Genomic DNA, 6,000 nt, shown 5'->3' with positions numbered 1-6,000 from the left:
CATAAAGTTCCCTCTGGAACACCATCAACGCTAGGGAACTTTCTATTCCCAGGAGGCCCATCGCTTTGGAGAATTTTGAGGGTCCCCTTCTTGGAAGAACTCCAACCATCATCAGTGTTTTCTGGAGCCCTTTGCCCAGTCCCAGCTCAGTGACTGCCCTCAGGAAATGCTCGGTCTCTTGGTTTATCTTTGTCTTCCCCCTTCATGAGGGTCTCACATGAGAGAAACCTAACTGTCCACCCGGGAAAATGAGAGCTCTTCACTGGCTCTTCTCCCTACCACGTCCCATTGGGCACTTTGGTCTTTTAGCCCATGAGACCTCCCTCCCAAGCAGGAAGGCTGGTTGGGGGTGGGAGGGGGGCAGAGGGGAGATGGAGGGCACCTCGATTCACCAGCTCCTCTTTAAGGTGTGTGAGCCATTCGGCTGAGGGTTACCCCAAATGCCAGGGTGGGGACATTGTACTCAGAGGCAGCAACACCTACACTTGAAACCCTATCTTTTCCAGGCTGTTCCTCTGATGATTCTAGAGAAGAATCCTCCAGTTTAGGGCTGGAAAGGGGTTTGAAAAAAATTAATTAATTATACCCCTGTTTTTAACCTTTTTTTTCCTACTTGAGGCAGGAATTACCAATGATTTTTGATTATTACCAAAACTCATATCTACCATTCTGTATCTACTATGTGCCAGACCCTTTATACAAACCATCTCCTTGCAACCACACAAATGGTAGGTATTCTTTTTTTTTTCTTTTTTTTTGCGGTACGCGGGCCTCTCACCACTGCGGTCTCTCCCGTTGCGGAGCACAGGCTCCGGACGCGCAGGCTCAGCGGCCATGGCTCATGGGCCCAGCCGCTCCACGGCATGTGGGATCTTCCCGGACCGGGGCACAAACCCACGTCCCCTGCATCCGCAGGTGGACTCTCAACCACTGCGCCACCAGGGAAGCCCCAAAAGGTAGGTCATTTTATTGCCCATTCTAGAGAAGGGACCACTGAGGCTGAGGTTAAGGAATTTGTCAATGTCCCCTTGCTTAGGAAATAAGGGGACCAGAGTTCAAACCCATCTCTGTCTGGTTCTCAAGGAGCCCAACAGGCTGGATTGGTTGTGGCTTCAGCAGGAAAGGGGAGGATAAAAGACATGAAGGTGGAATTTGACCACAATGTCAAGCCCCCAGAGGGCCAGTGGGAGGAAGGGAGCCAGACCCAGCCTGCCTGTTGGCTTTTCTCTTGTGGATACCTAGGAGCCGGTGCAGAAGCTTGGATGTGAGCGCTGCAGGATGAGAGCTGGGATTTATGAATTCAGCATCTGGTGCAGATGAGATAGACTAGAAAGGGGGAGAGAAGGGGAAGGCGGGTACAGGGAGAGTTGTTAGAAGGCTGTGTCAATCGCCCAGAGAAGAAGCAGTAGGAAGGTGGGAGCAGTGGAGTGGGCAGGGGTGAGAGGTGGCGAGGAAAAGACCAAATGGGCCACAAGTTGGACCTGGGGTGAGCAAAGGGGCTTTCCCTGGGCTGGCAGAGAGGGCAGTCACTGCTTCTGGGTGAGGTTCACAAAGAGATGGTGAGAGGGAGAAACTTAAGCAGTCCAGAGACCCTCATTCATTCATTCCACTCTATCTCTTGGGCTCCTGTGATAAGACAGTAGTGAGGCAGCTTCTGGGGACAGAGAGCAGGCGATGAGGTTGACAGCAGGCTGCCTTCATGGAGCTTAGGGATGCCTCTGAGAGAGAACTTTCTGAACAAGGGTTCTCCGCTCCCCTCCCCCATCCCTTCATTTACTCTTTGAGAATTTTCAGGGCTGGGGGTGTGAGCTTCTGGGGGAAGGGAGAGTCTGGCTGATTCCCCTTCCTGCTCTTCCCCAAACACAAGCTGACTCTTTACCCAAAATCCGCTCCAAGTCACGTACATTCCCCAGGGCCCTTTCCACACCTGTCCCATTCTCCAGTTTCACTGGGGGAATTTTCTTTATGTTTTCTTTTTGTCTCAGTTCCATTCGAGGCAGTTGTGAATGTCCATCAAAATGACTGCTGTAAAATGTTAAAGTAATGAAGGAGCACTATTCATCTATTAAAATGGCTGAAAAAGGAACATTGTTTAAAACTCTAAAATGATCAGGTTCTAGCTGGGATGCAGAGCAACTCATACATTTCTGGGGGAATGCAAAATGGTACAGCCACTTCGGAAAACAACATGGGAGTTCATATTTACTGTACAACCTATCAATTCTACTCTTAGGGTTACTCAAGAAAAATAAAAATACATGTTCATACAAAAACCTGCGTACATATGTTTAAAATAGCATCATTCGTAATCACCCCAAACTGAAACAACACGAATGTCCATCAGCTAGTGAATGAATTAAAAGAAATATCAGGGGTATATCCGTAATACGGAGTACTTCCAAGCAATAAAAAGGATTGAACAACTGATACGCACAACATGGGTGCATCTCAGAAGGATTATGCTGAATGACAAACAGGACGACCAACTTTTTAGAAAGACAATCCAAGACAGCTATGCCATGCCAGACAAAAAAAGAAAAAAATTAATAATGTAATATGTAATAAATAGACACAGACGAGCTATTACTTTTTAAATTTTACTATACAAATATAAAAATAGGTGCTTATTTGAAATTATGTATCATGCTGTATTGTTTACTTTCTGCTATATAAATGCTATTATTTAAACAAAACAATTAATAATAGCAATTAGTGGTAATTAATAGTAGAATTAATTGACATATGTATGAGAAAAAATAATATATTCATACTCTTTCTATCCTCTGATACAGCAATTTATTTTAACTTTTAAACTCTATTATATATTTAAATTTTATAGACTAGGGACTTCCCTGGTGGTGCAGTGGTTAAGAATCCGTCTGCCAATGCAGGGGATACGGGTTCGAGCCCCGGTCCGGGAAGATCTCACATGCCGCGGAGCAACTAAGCATGTGCGCCACAACTACTGAGCCTGTGCTCTAGAGCCCATGAGCCACAACTGCTGAAGCCCGCGTGCCTAGAGCCCATGCTCCACAACAAGAGAAGCCATCATAATGAGAAGCCCGTGCTCCGCAACTAGAGAGTACCCCGCACGCAGCCACGAAGACCCAACGCAGCAAAAATAAATAAATTTATTTTTAAAAATTTTATAGACTAATTATTGTATATTCTTAAGATACATACATGTAACACTTCTAAAAAAGGAATATATAAATGTAATAGTATCAGTTAAACAGATATTACCTATATTTAATAAAAAGTAACGACATATTTCCTTCTATCCCATGCTATGGTGGCATATTTTTACTCTTTCAGCTTTCTTTTCCAGTAACACCTCTCTGAATTGCCTGCAGCCTTTATGACATCGTTCTTTTCCTTTATGTAGTGGTAAAATGGAATAGAGACAAATGTACACTTTGACCTGCAGCTCTGCTTTTATCAAGCCCGCACTACACTGGTTCCTAGTGTCAGCTCAATGTGATGACATCGTGCTAGACAGCCTCTCAAGAAAAGTGTTTGAGACTGGAATACTTAGGATTTAACTTATTAGCATCAGCAGATTTTTAGACTTGTAGGAATTAATCTCCACCACTCCAAAAATGCCCATGCTCTTTGTAGGTATAGGCTCGTTTTGGGAGACTAGCTGTTTGTCAGTCAGATCCTTTGTGTCCATAAATTCCTCCTGTAAGCTCTCCATGTCTAAAATGTCCATCATTTTAAAACATCTTGAAGCACATCAAATGTCATTGCAAGTTAGACCCCATTTCTCAGGAAAAATGGCTTCAAAGCACAGAGGCAATTTGAACTTGTGAAATTGAACTTGGATTTCAAATAAGTGACAGCAAAGGAATCGAGAAAGTCCTCTTCAACTTGGCTGTCCTTTACTGATGATAAGTTTTTGAGTTCTGAAGCAGTCTTACTTCCAAGAAATGAGTCATGTTTTTCACTGGATGAGTTTTTGTCCAACCTACACCTGAATGGAACTAGTCAGGTGCCCTCAGTTCATCCTTTTCTGCAGCCTCTTCAAAGATCATCAAACAATTTTGGAGAAATGGCATGTAGACTTCCATTCCACAGTAACCCCTTTCTCCACTCTCGTGCTCAATGTAATTTTTTTTTTTTTTTTGGCCAAGCCAAGTGGCTTATGGGATCTCAGTTCCCCGACCAGAGATTGAACCTGGGCCGTGGCAGTGAAAGCCCAGAATTCTAACCACTAGGCAACCAGGGAACTCCCTCTCAATGTACTTCTAAGTTAGAGAAGGACATCCTTCTGGTCCCACACTTGGAAAATATTATTTTAGAGCAAGCCAATGTTTTGTTTTGTTTTGTTTTTTCTTTGCGGTACACGGGCCTGTTACTGTTGTGGCCTCTCCCGTTGCAGAGCACAGGCTCCGGATGCGCAGACTCAGCGGCCATGGCTCACGGGCCCAGCCGCTCCGCGGCATGTGGGATCTTCCCAGACTGGGGCACGAACCCGTGTCCCCTGCATCGGCAGGCGGACTCTCAACCACTGCGCCACCAGGGAAGCCTGCAAGCCAATGTTTTAACAACTGTTCTATAAGACATCTTGTAAGCATATGTCTAAGGAGGCTATCTCATTCTGCTTCTATAAATTAAAAATGTCATCAAGTGCTTCTTCATGCTTTCAGGAGATGGAAAAGTGACCTAAAATTTCATTATGAAAATCTCAATATCGTAGGTAAGCAAATCAGATCTCTTTTTAGCAGTGTTATGTAAAAGGTGTGCAGGACATTTAGCTGGTAAGATTTTAAAATTTTCCTTTGGTGAGAAATTTTTCTTTGGTTCATAGACTGAATGGAATTTTCCAACATTTACATTTGCACCGCTTGCCAATATGCAGACAGATGAATAAAGTTAGCATTTGGGTAAGATAACAATCTTTTGTTTCATATAATCTGTGATTTCTCTAAGATCTTCAGAGAAACCCAGAAAACACTTTAAAACTCTATCTTTCAACTCAAAATACCTTGGAGCTTGGGAGAACCTGTTTTGGTTGCCATGTTCAGCGCGCCGCTACAGAATGTGTGCTTGTTGGGACAGCTTACAGAATCAGTTCTGCCCTGCAAAGGGCCGACACATCTGTTAAGCAAAATTTCCCGGGCTTCCCTGGTGGCGCAGTGGTTGAGAGTCCGCCTGCTGATGCAAGGGACACGAGTTCGTGCCCCGGTCCGGGAAGATCTCACATGCCGCGGAGCGGCTGGGCCCGTGAGCCAGGGCCGCTGAGCCTGCGCCTCCGGAGCCTGTGCTCCGCAATGGGAGAGGCCACAACAGTGAGAGGCCCGCATACCGCAAAAAAAAAAAAAAAAAAAAAAAAAAAATTTCCCCATTTGTTTCCCCAAAGGACATTTTCGTCACAACCTCTGAATCAGGAAATGTAACTTAGTTTCACAAGGCAATCGAGAAAACAATACAATAATCAGAGTTCATTTGTGTGATGTGCCCAGTCTAATTCAGTGGCTGCTGTGTTCACTTGAGCATTAGTGTCTTTTGGGATATGAAAAGTTTTGATTGACTTAGAAGTACCTGTCTCATCCCAGACTTGTAAACAGCTCCCTCCCTCCCCAGCCAGGCTGCTGCACTCAGCCTGTAAGGCACTCCCCATTGCAAGGACCACAGAAGATCATCTCTTGGAACAAAACAAGAGTGTGTCATCTCCCCAGACTAGAGCTGGGTTTCAGGGTGACTTTCCTAGACTGATGCACAGCTGGTCAACTGTGTAGCTGGAAAGGTAGGAGGTGATGCTGTAATCAGTGTAGCTGCTTCTGGGCCTTACACATGACGGAGAGAAGAGGATTTCACTAACATAGTATCCTCAATTGCAGCGAGCCGTTTCCGACCAGCAGAATAACGAGCCGCCACACGCAAGATTCTTCTCGTATCACACTTTATTGGAGCACAGCTTGGTTGAAGAAAGATGGAAGGAAGACACTACGCAGCAGAATATGGCAGGCTTTATACTGGCCAGAAGGTCCACACAAC

The sequence above is a fragment of the Pseudorca crassidens genome, chromosome 1 (genome assembly GCF_039906515.1).
Source record: "Pseudorca crassidens isolate mPseCra1 chromosome 1, mPseCra1.hap1, whole genome shotgun sequence".
In the NCBI taxonomy this organism is placed as follows: Eukaryota; Metazoa; Chordata; class Mammalia; order Artiodactyla; family Delphinidae; genus Pseudorca; species Pseudorca crassidens.
The sequence above is the reverse complement of the archived record's forward strand: the minus strand, read 5'-3'. Positions refer to the sequence as shown.